Source organism: Toxorhynchites rutilus, chromosome 3, assembly GCF_029784135.1.
Source record: "Toxorhynchites rutilus septentrionalis strain SRP chromosome 3, ASM2978413v1, whole genome shotgun sequence".
Lineage (NCBI taxonomy): Eukaryota > Metazoa > Arthropoda > Insecta > Diptera > Culicidae > Toxorhynchites > Toxorhynchites rutilus.
Window position 1 is genome coordinate 211,400,602 of NC_073746.1, and position 15,285 is coordinate 211,415,886.

A 15,285-nucleotide genomic window follows, 5' to 3' on the forward strand; every position below is an offset into this window, starting at 1 on the left:
GTGGAAAGATGAATGATTCAATTCTCTTTCTAATGAGTTGTTACTTGATAAACAATCAATTTATTTCAACTGAAATAATTCATTATTCATTAGATCCAGCAAGACGTTGAACAGAAACTTGCACACAACAAAAACATGTCCGTAAAGAAGGAACGCGAAAACAAGGAATCTCGTGAGTGGTCCGCAAAGTGTTAAGTCGAGTTATACACAAAAAAAAAATCTCCCGTTCCAAAAAAACAGTTCAAACTGATTGCAGAAAACTGAGTTTGCAAAGATGCTTAAGTAGCCAAAGTATAACAATATGGAATTCACAAAGTTTGAATGAATTCCGAAAGGATACTGCCAGCCCCATAAACGAGTTGGTACGAAATCCATTTGGTTCTAAATGGAAAATAGGAATTCTTTCAAATTTGTGCCCTTCTCCGTAATTAATCCTCTAAAATGTGACGAAGGTAGATAAGTAGCAAATTTTTCAGAAGTGAGACGGCAGTGTTTGCATTGGAAGTGGGGGAAAACTTCTTCAAGGATTCATTCTCTAGCTCTAATCATTTGAATGATTATGGATTGTCAACTATTAGGAACATTCAGGCTGGAAGCGAAACGGATTATTGTACAACACGATTACGTCATAAGGGCAGCATTTTTCCGAACTTGGCGCGGAAGTTGTCTGAAGGTTACAGAGGTTTTGCAGACAATGGATGCAGGATTTGTATCCCAAAGGGGAAATTTTCCAAAGTCAAAACTGTATGATGCTGTTATTCGCAAGAGTTATGCCGTCTTTAAGGGGTGATAATTAAAAAGTAAGAGTTTATTTTCTTTTTTTGCAAATACATTATGTTTCACAACGTTAGAATCACTCGTTTTTAGGTAAAATTACGTCTTTCTCATTGAAAATCCATCGGGAAACGAAGTACTTTAACTATTGTGGTCGCCCTGGCTAACCTTAGCTTCTATTTTGCAACCAATTTTTGGATGTGCAACGTTTGCTCTGAGGCGCAAAATATGGACGAAGCAAGCATAGTGCAGAGCCTGCACAGAAGCGCAGAAGTAAAACAGAATAGAAATATTAACTAGGCGCGTATGAAGATAATTTCGTTTCTAATTTAATTCTAATCCTGCTTCAGCCAGCCAGCGAGCAGAAAACATCCATACATGAAGGTTTTGCCCGACGCAAAGGCAAAGTATGAGAGTGTAATCGATGGAGTGCCGATAGTGTTTTGTGAACAGACATAGGCAAAATCGCATCGAAATTCGTTCAACAACACGCATTCATAGATAAAACTCACCCTTCTATTTTCCGTTTACATTCATCTATAATCTTCGCAAAGTTCATTCTCGAGTTGAATGGAAAACTAATGTCTCGATTCCGCTCATCTATTCTCAGAGAATTTTGCACTCTCTCATTTGCCTCTCGGAATGACGTTAGATGGTGATAGAATAAAATTGGAAACTTTTGCTTGAGCCAGCGAGTGTCTCGGTAAAATAATTCTTTTGTCACTCAAATAGCAATCATTGAGTCTCGATCTCGGCAGTAAAATATAGGTAGATAGTTGAAATCGAGTTGTTTCCTGTGCACTATTGCAATGGCATTTTTTTGTTTCTAGTATGGAATGATTTAAGCCAACGCAAAACACCATATTAACGCAAGTAATTGTTATGCGGGAAGGCAGATTCATGTGCATTGCCGATAACAAATGCACTTGAATGCTGACAAGGAAGAGAGTAGAAGGGAAAATAAAATCATACATACACGCAGATTGGGTCTATTTTGACTCACTCGTTATTTTGTTTCGTGCGATCCTCCCAAAGAAGTTTTCATGCAATGAATGTTGTTTTCCACTCTCTGTTTTTTATGTTCACTTTCAGTCCCGAATGAAGATGGTTGGAGAGTGTAAAATGATTCATCGTGCAATCTCATGATTGCTTGCTGCATTCTCTTCGCCATGATTATTGCACATTTCAAAACTTTTATCAATTTCTGGACTATTTCATCAAAAATTACTACCGTAATTTCATAGAATTGTATCCAGAGTGGACTCAATAATAGCATTTTTTTTATTCATCTCCTTAAAGCCCAAAAACACCTTTCTCACACGAAGGAATTTTTTTTTCTCCAGAATCTCTCAGGAGTTGATAGATGATCATATTTGATGGAAAAATCCTCCTACGCATATGTTCGAATTTCAACTATGACAGAGTTATAGAACTTTTTTTTGTTTCGGATTCTGTTGCTTCAAACTGGCTTTACACTAAAAAGTATGCTACGTAAGTCATTTCTGTTGCTTGCATTTGGAAGATGAGAGAATTTAGTACAGGATATAGTAGTGGAACATCTAAACTAGTGTATTTAAATAACATTTTGGAAGTGAAAAATTTAAAAGTTAGTAATTGTTAATGTGTAATTAAAAATTTAATCCCTAAAAATTAATATTAAATTTGATTGTTTCTAATTAAAGCTCTCAAATCACTCTACGATTTGTTCTTTGACGCCCAACTTCTATCTTTCTTGATTTCGCTGCAATATCGATATAAACAATTCCTGGTGAAAATTTAAGCAAAATTTTCAAAAATCACGATTTTTACCCCGCTGTACTTATAATAGCCGCTTAAATTTCACTTTAACGTTGAAAGGTTACATTTTTTCTTTAAATAAGTCATACTTGAACCATAAAAAAATATATATTTTTTTAAAACTGTACATAATGGAGTCCAAAATTGTATATAAAGGGTGTGTCACATCAAATTGCATCACGGAAAAAACGCTGTAAAAATTCGCCCAGTAGACCGATTCTTTTGAAAATTTTAGACAGTAAAATAAAAACTATTAAACAACTTTTGGCATTCTCTTTTTATTCATACTTCGAACCCAAGCCCGTATGCTCGCACCTTCCTCTTTACCCCGTCCATAAGGTTCTGTACAACGTCAGGTTGTAGTTTTTTTTGAACAGAAATCCATTTTCTCTTGAAGTCCGCCTCCGATTTGACAACTTTTGGGTTCTTCCGGAGGGCCTGCTTCATAATCGCCCAATATTTCTCTATTGGGCGAAGCTCCGGCGCGTTGGGCGGGTTCATTTCCTTTGGCATGAAGGTGACCCCGTTGGCTTCGTACCACTCCAACACGTCCTTTGAATAGTGGCACGAAGCGAGATCCGGCCAGAAGATGGTCGGGCCCTCGTGCTGCTTCAATAGTGGTAGTAAGCGCTTCTGTAGGCACTCCTTAAGGTAAACCTGCCCGTTTACCGTGCCGGTCATCACGAAGGGGGCGCTCCGCTTTCCGCAAGAGCAGATCGCTTGCCACACCATGTACTTTTTGGCAAACTTGGATAGTTTCTGCTTGCGAATCTCCTCCGGAACGCTGAATTTGTCCTCTGCGGAGATGAACAATAGGCCCGGCAGCTGACGAAAGTCCGCTTTGACGTAGGTTTCGTCGTCCATTACCAGGCAATGCGGCTTCGTCAGCATTTCGGTGTACAGCTTCCGGGCTCGCGTCTTCCCCACCATGTTTTGCCTTTCGTCGCGGTTAGGAGCCTTCTGAACCTTGTATGTACGCAGGCCCTCCCGCTGCTTGGTCCGCTGGACGAATGAACTTGACAAATTCAGCTTATTGGCGACATCCCGGACCGAACTTCTCGGATCACGTCTAAACTGCTTAACTACGCGCTTGTGATCTTTTTCACTGACGGAGCATCCATTTTTGCCGTTCTTCACCTTCCGGTCGATGGTTAGGTTCTCGAAGTATCGTTTTAGTACTCTGCTGACCGTGGATTGGACGATTCCCAGCATCTTACCGATGGTCCGATGTGACAACTCCGGATTCTCGAAATGAGTGTACAAGATTAATTCACGACGCTCTTTTTCGTTCGACGACATTTTTCCAAATTTACGAAAAATTGACAGTGAAGCATGGCCAACGTGATCTATACACTCTTATCTGATTATAAGCGAAAGCTGAAGATATAATTCCTAAAAATTAAATTTCTACAGCGTTTTTTCCGTGATGCAATTTGATGTGACACACCCTTTAATCGCATCACATATAATCGAGTCCGACCTGTATTAGCTATTTTTTTTCATGCAATTAATTAGACATTGTTGATAGATTTTGTTTATTGTCTTACAAGACTCATTTAAAGTGTGCAAATATGCTACGACAAAAATATTAGCCCACCCCCAAAAAAACAATATTTAAATCATTTAAAACCTTTGAGTAACCCCTCGTTTCCACGGGTTATGACAGCTGACATGATATAAACAAAGTGTTGTTTACGTTGGCACATAAAAGTCGATTGTTGTTTCGTTGTTGTTGGGTGGAAACAGAATCGCCATGCAAGTCCTCAATCTTGTTGTTCAGGATCATTTACAGCAGATTTCACAGCGGAAGATTGAAGAGAAGTTCGGAATAAGCCGGGGGTAGTCCGTTAAATTGTGCACAAGCACAAAGCTTACGGTTCGCTTGCTGACAGATCCGGAAGAGGCCGTTGTCGGAAGACCGATAGCCGGACGAATCAACGAATCATCCGGGAAGTGAGAAAATCTCCAAAAGTATCAGTCAAAGTCGTTCAGGAAAACCTCTCGTTGGCGGTATCGGCCCGAACCGTACGCCGCAGACTAGTTGAGCATGGACTCAAGAGCAGATTCACAAAAAAAACGGTCCATATCCAACATATCCATACATATCCAAAGACTTTTAGAAATAAGACTTGGACTGACGAATCTAAATTTGAGCTTTTCAACAAGAAGAAGCCGTTGATTTATTCTTTCAGTAGTTCAAAAGTTTCAATTTTGAAAGAAAATGAAAAAAAGGTGACCTTTCGGACCACCCTAAAACGGAAATGGCCACCCTAATGAAAACATAAAAAACGGGTGTAATATTTTGCCATAAGTATCATAACTACCACTCCTCTGAACTCCCCCAAAACGGCTGGACCGATTTTTATAATATTACACACAAAAAACTTGATAAGCATGAGAATATGTCGTAATGTATATAAGGGTATTTCAATAGGGGCGCTACAAAAGTAGACCGATAGGGACAGCAAACGACGCTATATTTTTTACCGCTCTCTTGAAATTTCTCTTCAGTAAGATTTACCATTTCATTAGGGAAAGATATACGAGGCACAGTACAAAATATATCCCGACAAAGAAGTGCCCGTAGTGTCGAGAATATTTGGATGATATGGACTTGGACAATATGTGGTTTCAACAGCCACACAACGAATTTAACAATCGATTTATTGAAAATCATGTTTGGTGAGCATGTTATCTCGCGACATGGCCCAGTCAATTGGCCACCTCGGTCGTGCGATTTGACGCCGGTCATGTATTTCCTGTGGGGCTACGTCAAGTTTATGGTCTATGCCAACAAGTCAGCGACGATTGATGAACTTCGTACGAATATCGAACGTGAAATTGCAGCAGTATCGGCCGAAAACCGTCGAAAATTGGGTTCAGCGTCTGAACTGCAGGTTCTGAAGGCCAAAGTAGGACACGTTAATTATTTTCAATTTCTCTTTTTTGGATCCAAAACGAAATGGGCACTTTATTTTGTCACATTTTTTTAATACAAATTGATTTATTTCAGTACCCTCAAATAAAATTAAAAATGTGTTTGTGCTTATAGAAATTTCTCGCACTTTATAAACAAATGCAGTTCAGACGCTCTATCGTAGAACCTACTGAAAAATAATAAAATAATATAAAAAATCAGACAATTAAAGTTAATTAAACCACAGCCAAGAACGCTTAGAAGATTTATTACAAAAACAAACTCTTTCTTTGACCCCGGACTGATCTCTGTTCTTCTACGATCATCATAGTTTCATAGTATCATTCTCGGCATTTAAGTCGCACCACAAAACAAACATTGCGAGTGAGAAAAAAATGCTTCGTCATGGGAAAAACTGACGCGACCGAACCGCTAAATAAAATAATTAAGGTAAAGTTATTTCCCCTGTGTTATGCTTCGCCCCGCTCGAAGATAATTTTCAAGCATTTAGTGGAATAGTTCTCGCTTGCGGTGAAGCTCGTGTTCTAAAAATAAGGCAAATACACCTTTGGCACGCGTATTCAGCGAGCCGGTATTTTTCTATGTTTTGTGTGTCACAAACACTAATTTTTCAAATGGCGTCAAACATAATACGGCGTATGACATCCAATTATATGGAACCGTCTTCTGTTCAACGGGGTTCCGTTAAAGAAAACAAACAAAGTTGAAATGTGAGTCTATCGTAACGATTTCTCAGATGAAAAAACAACACTCCTAATAACCACGTAAACATTTTCTCAACCAATGTTTCGATCTATTTTTATGATGGTATCCACTTTGAAGATATGCGACCTGGCCGATATTCACAAAAATTCGAACAGAAAAGGGGAAAAAACACCAGCAAATGTTTAGTGGAGTGGAGTGGAGTGGAGTGATGAGAAAAAATGGCTATAATAGTCGTTCGAGACTTGATCAACTGCACTGGTTTATGGTTGATAACATCAAAAATACCCATTGTTTTTGCTGATGGTTTTGCTTTAAAGTTCCTCATAGTCCATACCTTAAATATTGCATGTTGTTAAAAATTCGAAATATTGACGAATATGAAAATTTAATTCTAACTTCTACCGATATAACATTCAACAAAAATCTGTCCCATCGAGGAATTTTCATTATCAAATGCACCGCATTATTCTCCCCTGCAAAAGAATACCTTCCGATCAAAAAGTTTTCAGAATTGAAAGAAGACAAAACTCGACAGCCTTTCGCAAAAGGATCAAACAGAGGGATATTGAGCGAGTTGAGAAAAAAAACATCAGGATGCTGTAACTCTAGCGTTTTACTACCAGATGATATGAAAAAATCATTACAATGGAAAGTACGGGATAGGATGCTTCGAGTTTGAAAACAATCAGTTTTAATTGGATATCCAGATAATTATACTAAGGCATTCTTTGAAAGCAGAAGATTTCAAGTGGATTAGTTTTTTTCTTCTAATGAATGACTTTATACACAATAATAATTCATTTTCGATACCCAATCAGAGACCGATTTTTGCGAGCGTTTGTAGGTCTCGGATTTTTTGAAACACGTGCTATGTGTATTTTTTGGTGAAATAAAATTAAATCCTAACCCATATGACGTATTTCATAAATATCTCATCAATCTCAGCGGTGAGAATCAGATCTTCAGAAAATTGGTTCGGTTCTGTTTAGGGATGAACATTGATAATAGGCCCCAATATATTAATTATTATTAAAACGAATATAAACGGATACTCTTTCAGCCTTTAATCACTTTAATCATCCACAACATCCTCGTGTTTTTATCAACGCTAGAAACTATATAATGATTATCATTCAGCTTGTTGCTTACAACACGATATAAACATCCAACATCCAGCTAAAGAAAAAAAGAACAGTAACACCATGTTGCTAACACGGGAAGATTCCGCCATGATTTGTTCCGCCACAGGAAAGGGGCACGAAAAATATTTTACGATCACTAATATTTTTATCTCCGCCAGGCGCCTTCATGTCAAGCCATAAAACTGTCTCCTTCATCCCAATCGATCACGCTTCCAATCAGCCAAATCTTCGACCAGTGGGAAGCAAGATTCTACAATCATATTTGCGCCGCTGTTCTTTGAGAATGAACTATGCAGGAATCTCAAGAATTTAGCAATGAAACTCACAGAAACAAAATATACTACAATATTTTTATTTTTGTATTATTTCATACATATCCTGGTATTATTGCTGAAGATCTTAATCGGACGGAGAAGAAATCTATCCAATGGTGCAGAGTCAACATAAAGCCTGTCCACGTTAAATTTCGGACACATTTCTTTTAGTGTAGTTTATGACATATTTCACTAATCAATGAAATATTTCACAGTTGAAACCCTCCTCATTCCGATGTCCAACATGTTTCCATTCTTCTTCTAATTCTACCGTAATTTCTAATTCTACCGTATGGCGTTGAAATTATTCAAATATTCATGTTTTTTAAAGACCAAAGATTTCAAAGAGAAATTATGACCATGGTTTGTCCAGCTCTGATCATGATTTGTCCAAAAAATGGTCATGGTTTGTCCGGTTCTAGAAATCACTATTTTTGAATGAAAACATTCGAATTTTCAAGTAGATGTTGCATTTATCATTGCTTGAGTTTACTGTTATCATATTGATCCGTTTATAATTTAGGCTTTCTTCAGAATGTTGCCTTTTCTTGGGCATTTTGAAAGTGTTCACCTTAACACATTTCACTCAGAGAAACTTTATTTCTGCTATTCGCAAAGGACACTATAAACAAACTGCAGCGCGTCAAGCGGTTGCCATAGAAATCATGTGGACAAAACAACATTAGTGAATTAGACAACTCATGATCAGAATTGATTTAATCAAAAAGCGTTAATTTAATGGTTTAGCTATGTAAATCTGATACAAATGGAGTGCAAGCATGATGTTTACAACATTTGAAAGTGTTATAATCCTGAAAAGGTCTGAATACGTGCCAAATAACCATCTGGTGATTGGTTAAAAGTTAGCTCAAGTGAGGGGCGCATCGACACTAATAGCATGTGGATTTTATAATCCTTTGAAACATGTGAATCCGTAAAAATATACTATAAAACTACTGTAAATCATGAAGAAGACAATATTATTTATATGTTTTGAAATATTCGAATACCTAATTTGGCACTGGTGCGTTGAACTAAAGCATTCAGAACAGTGGACAAACCATGATCATATTTTCGACTGGACAAACCAAAATCATTTACCTTACCGTGTTTAGCGTGTGCAAATCGTTTGACCAACGCTTAACTGTGGATCGGAAGGTTGGAAGCGGAACAAATCGAAAAGTATGCTCCCAACAGATGGACCAAAAGGTGGTTGCCATTATTGAGAAACATCCCAACTTTTCAGTTAGAAATGTGGCTCGAAAGGTAGAAAAATCAAAATCATATGTACAAAAAGTGAAGCAGAGGTATGGACTGAAGGCGTACAAAGTGAAAAAGGTGCCCAATCGTGATGATGAGTAAAATTTCACTGCAAAAAGCTGCTCTACACCCAGTTTTTGCAAAAATGTTCATGCACCATAATGGACGATGGAACTTATGTTCTCGAAGACTTCAAACAGCTTCCGGGTCTCGCTTTTTATACTGAAATGCGAAGAAATGCCGTAACCGAGTGTTTCCGGACCATGAAGCAGTCTAAATTCCCCAAAAAGTACTTGGTTTGGCAGGCCATATGCAGTTGTGGCCGAAAATCCAAATCTTTCGTCTCTACCGGCACTATCAACAAAGATGTCTAGAATGTCTCTAGAAGCGGTTGCTACCATTCATAAGAAGCCACGACTCTCCAGCGTTGTTTTGGCCAGATTTGGCCTCTTGTCACTATGCAAAATCCATCCTGGAATGGTATAATGCTCATGAGGTCAAATATGTTCCAAAACCAGCAAATCCACCGAACTGTCCAGAACTTCGCCCAGTGGGAAAGTACTGGGCTCTGATTAAGCGAAAACATATTTTAGTCAGAAATCTGTTTTTGCGAAAGAAATGGTCAATGATTTTTTATACAGTCTTATGAAAAATCAGTCGAAATTTGAATTGGTCATCCGATAATGAAAATCGTGATTTATTGTAGCTGTCAGGTTTAAGTGAGATCGGAGAGGATCGAGGCAGCGGCTAATTTGGCGTGGAACTGATCTTAGGCTGGATAACGAAAACACATTTTTGGCTAGAAATTCATGTAAGCGCTTTCTTTATCGATTGTACCGACTGTAACAAGGAACCTATAAAAATATAAGTGGTTGCATTAACTTATATATAGGAATAGTTTCAGAAGCTCGGTTCGGCATGAAAACAATCAGATTATCAAAAATTGTTGGAATTTTGTTCCGCTCGTCCCTTGCAATTTTTTTTCTCTATTATAGTGACTTTCAACACATTTTGTCTGGTTCGTCAACCCTTGCACATATTTGCCGCTCACGAACTGTTCTAAACTGTCGGCCGCCACTGTACACACGTCTGGCGAGGATCTCTCGGAATCTGATGAATTTGTATGTGTATGTATGGGCTCAGGATCTATAGTCTCCAGAAGTGGTTGATATATTGCTGGATCAAGTTTCAAGATGCATTAGGGGCCATTTGCAGACTCTTCTAATTTTGTTGTTGGATGCACTACTCCGGTTGAGCTTTCCAAGATAAAATGATTTGTAGTAAGCTTCTCGCTCCGCTGAATGCTCGAAGCAAGAGTTTACAAAAGGTACAATCGCATCAAGAAGGAACATGAAAAAACCGAAGAAAATATTCTTCCGATGTTTGCATAAATACAGATTCTTTGAAAGACCATCCCAAAAAACGGGTTTTGAAAGTATTGGTAGATGCGTATTATTTTGGAATGAAATACAGATGAAGTACCGCTGCACATTGGGGCCGTTCTAAAAAAAAGACGGTCAAAAAAATTTTTTTTTAGTTGTTCAGAATGTTGCACAAAATTGTCTACAATTTTTCTGAAGACGAAACTCAAATATCTCACAAGTATAAAAAGTTAGTTTTTCTAAGTTGTATTCTAACTTAGCAAAAGTTTAAATGAAAACGTACAATTATCTGGATCAACTTTCTGAACAACTACTTTGAAGACACCCAACCCCTAAAATGTAAGATTAAACGAGAAAAAATTTTTGACCGTCTTTTTTCAGAACAGCCCCACTGTGCGTCGGTCAAATTAGAAAAATCATAATTCTAAAACGACAATAATCACATCTTTGATTTTTAACATGTTATGTTAATCTCAGCTTTCAAAACAATATAAGCATAATATTTTGTCACAGAAAATAGCTCATTGGCATTAATTTGATATATCGATCAAACGTTATGATTTTTTTAAGGAAATCATTTTTGGAAAAAGGGTTAAAAAATGGGTTTTCGGACCATCCTAATGAAAAAAAAAATTAAAAAAAATACGGGTCTAATATTTAGCGATAAAGAACAAAACTAACAATTTTCACGAAAATCTGAGAACCACTATATCGGTTTGACATGGAATGTCTGTATAGATTTTCAATAGTGACTGTACTTTGGAATGCAAATTTTGGTATAGCTGTTAGTTTGTTTTCCCCACCTCTGGTTACTTCCAAAAACTGGAAATAACAGTTCGGCTGGAAAGTTCATAATGTTGACGACTAGATGGCGCCTCTTGCAATAATCTACTTGACAATCACAAAGCACCATCTTTCAATTTATACGTGTCAAAATTTGACAGCAATTGGTCGATTGGTTCGTGAGTTACAGCATTGAGAGTGGAGCAACTTTTGTTATTGTGAAAAAAGTGGAAAAATCTCAAATAAATGAAAACAAAGGCAAAATTGCATGAATTGGACTCCGAATTGCTTCCGCATTCACCGTATTCTCCAGATTTGCGACTATTTTCTGTTCGCAGACCTGAAGAGAATGCCCGCTGGCAAGAAATTTAAGACCGATGATGAAGCGATTACCGAAACTGAGGCCCATTTTGAGGAAAAATCGAGTACTATAAAAATAGTATCAAGTTGCAAGATCGCTATAGTCGCTGTATCGCCCTCGAAGGCAATTATGTTGAATAATAAAATTGAATTTTTCAAACAAACAAAAAAAAAGTTTTACTGTGTTACCTAAAGTTCTCAGCCGAACTTTCTCTTTCGGAATATCTTTCATCCAGCATATTCTCATCCATTCCGGAAAACGGCATAAGCTGGTTCACATTTTTAGAAATCAATCTCAGGGAGAAACATTTATCTTTTGCTTTCGGGCCTATAAGTATCATTATTTCTCACTTCCACTCGCCGGCCGGTCAATGACCCGGGTCCTGAGCTTAGAATGTTTTTCCCACGCTGGTTCTCGAGCGGAAAAATGCCACATCAAGAAGTGATGCTGATGGTGATGGTAAAGGGTCTACACTGGCTATGGGTTCCGGGAGTAACTAATGTTTCTTTGATTGCATAGAATGTGATAAATTTACTGCTCTAGTGTGCGTTCGGAACAGAGCGTTCCGAAGGATTAGACTTTTCATGCCGGATGAATTTTCCTGTATATCATATGGTGGTGTTTTTTTACGGAGAGCCAAGGGATACAGATGACAATTAATTTTTCTTTTATTGTTTGACTTAATGTTCGGATTTGCGGTGATGAATGGCTTCAGGAGTTTGGGGTTTGTCTCTGGTGGGTGGTTTCAGTTTATGGAACATTTATCATGAGCGGTGAACAAATTCCAGCTGAGCGTAATTAGTTAGGGTTGCTGTTTGTGAAGTATGTAATTTTGTATGTTGACAGATATGTCACTCACATGCAAAGCTTTTGCGTTTGTTTAGAACGTACCAATGAATTCAAGAACCATGGCTTGTTGACAAAATGTTAATTTATTGTTTCATAGAAGGCTCCTTGAGAACAAGTTAAAGTGGTGTGCGAATATTATAATGCTCTTTTTTCTATATTTATTTAACAGCCGAGGTTAAACAAGCCAGGAAATCGATATCAAACGTCATTTCACGACAGAATATTATTGGAAGTATCGAAAATAAACGTAGAAGTGGTCGCTAGTCGATTTTGTGAAATAAAAACAAAAGATATTCGGCACGGCATGTCAACAAAAACTTGTTCCTTAGTGGCTGTAAGCTGGTAGCATGAATTGAATTCGTCGTCGGAAACCGGTAAGTCGTTATGTGATAAGCAGAGCCTTGAATGAGGGACATACTTATATCCTACACCAAGGAAAAATCCTTCCGAACCCCAATATTTAAACTAATGTTCGCAGATATTTAAGGGCGAATAACAGTGGCAAAACATTATCTTTTCAATAAAGCAAGAGTCATCATAATTAACTCCATTCATCAGTGTTTTGATTTAATTCGAAGTTCTATGTCTGGTAAAAATTCACAGAGAAATAATTTGATAGATCAACAAATTTAATTAATTTAAAATCAATGAAATAATTTAACCAGTACACTGTTGCTATGACCACATAACAGACAAATTCTCCATTTTAATCGCCCAGTAATAAAAATAACTCCATTGACAATTTTGTTAGATAATTTCTGGCAAACAATGCCAATTTTGTCCTTTTAGACAGCACACGGTTATTTGCATTCTCGGGTTATCCCAACCCGACAAAACTTCCTTCCTAGAAAATTCCAGATGCCAACGGATACAGCTTCTCACGGCATCTCAGCTAAATGAGCCGTTCAATAGCACCAGTACCAGTATTGGGCTCGAAGTCGATCGAAGATGAAATCAAATGAAGGGAAAATTTTGTTCGCACTTATTCCGACTCGCCACGCGCTTATTTCCGAACCCATGGTGCGGAATAAAACAAAACCGATCCCAAATTTTATCTCGAACAAAAAGCATTCACACATTCGAGAGGAAATGTCTGTTCCACTGTCGACCGCGTATACTAAACAATATTAGTATACACGACAGATCCTTTACAGCACCACCATCTCTCTGCTGCTGCTCTGCTGGGACACGTGCAAATATTTTCACCATTTCTCGTGGCGGAATGTGCTATCAACGACGAGAAACGGAAGCACACAACCATCTCGAAGTGTGATCACTGGCAGAATAAATCTCTTTTTCCGGAATTTGATTCCAACGCTGGGTTTCGCAATTTGCACCGCATTTGCACGACAGCGGCGAAACTAGTGTTATATGGTGCTGAAAATATATACAATGGGATTTCGTGAAGCACCAGAAAATAGTATTTCTGCGATTTTTACTGCCGTAATGAATTGGAAATGCCTACGGCATTTTGCCAAAATGGGCACTTTTTGCCTGGAGGAAAAAAATTGGTTCTTGTTGAAATTTGTGGTTGACAGTCAACGAATTGGAATTGTTGGTCAATAGCAATCACATGTTGTTCTCAATTCATTCTGGTTTACGTGAACATAAAGAAAGCTATTAAACAGTTGGCACAGAGTAATTAAACATACACCCGGATTACAGTTTTCACATTACAAGCTAGAATTTGATGTGCAACGTAAAAAACACACACAAATCATCCGGCGCATCTTCGTCCTTCATCCCAACGCAACGAATGTTTCTCTAAACTGAATCACACACGATTACGTGAGTCAATATTTTCCCAAACGCTTAAATAAACAAATCATCAACAAGTCTTCAAAGCACACAAAATACATCATATAAACATCCTCCGGTCGTCATAAAACTAAATAGCTAATTGAGTTAGCGCTACCACTTGTTGGCCAACCGCCATAATTCTCGAAACGAAAACAAACGAGTTCGCGTGCTCATCCCGTGCCCATCAGTACACATAATTTGAAAGGTCGTTCCACCACAGCTAATAGGGTAATTAACATGATGATCGAGCGAAGCAAGAAAGGTGGTTTAAATTTAGAATGTGCATTTCCAATACACTTTTCTTCCTCTAAGATATGACACAGAAAATCTGAAAATTACACATATATATATATATATATATATATATATATATATATATATATATATATATATATATATATATATAAATATATATATATATATATATATATATATATATACATATATATATATATATATATATATATATATATATATATATATATATATAAATGTATTTTTGTCTGTCTGTCTGTCTGTCCGATTCTTGTGGATTCGGAAGTTATGCTACTACGTTCAGAAGGCAAAAGTTCCACTGGAACCTTAGTGCCATCCAAGAAGAAGAAGAAGGACTGTGTTGAGGGAGCCCTTTCTCATAATAGACTTTACACATTGGGATCACTTTTAGGACTCTCTGCCTCTCGTTTATTTCATTTTCTGGTTTTCTGGACCTATTCTGTTTGCCTGCCTAATCATAATACAGGGTTTTCCAACTTTAAATTCCGAAAGTAAATTGAAATAAAACACACTTAGAATTCGAATTTCGATGAAACTTTTATTTAAAATTAAAGTTTGGTTTATGCCATTATGTGTGAAATACAAAATCATTCAAATGTCCACCTAGGGCTTCCTCGCACACCTTGATCCGGAACAGGTAATTTTCGATGACTTTTCGGCACATATGGGGCGGTATCTCGGTCATAACTTCACGAATGTTGTCTTTCAAATGTTCAAGAGTTTGCGGAGAGTTGGCATAGACACGGTCTTTCACATAACCCCACAAAAAAAAGTCTAGCGGGTTCAAATCGCATGATCTGGACGGCCAATTGGCATCACCAAAACGCGCAATTATGCGTCCTTCAAATTTCATTCGCAATATGGCCATGTTCGGTCGTGTTGTGTGGCACGTGGCGCCGTCCTG

At 37.7% G+C, this 15,285-nt stretch overlaps 1 protein-coding gene across 3 annotated transcripts in view; it reads left to right on the plus strand.

Annotated features, from left to right (window-relative positions):
• The window catches only part of LOC129775858 (cardioacceleratory peptide receptor-like), a 237,690-nt gene that overhangs the window by 17,454 nt on the left and 204,951 nt on the right, over positions 1–15,285 (plus strand). The window contains exon 2 of one of the 3 annotated variants that reach the window (XM_055781019.1): positions 12,475–12,679. The exons of the other annotated variants lie outside the window; for them this stretch is intronic. The gene's annotated coding sequence lies outside the window, so the exon portion shown is untranslated. The remainder of the gene's footprint in view (positions 1–12,474; positions 12,680–15,285) is intronic. 3 annotated transcript variants of the gene reach the window in all.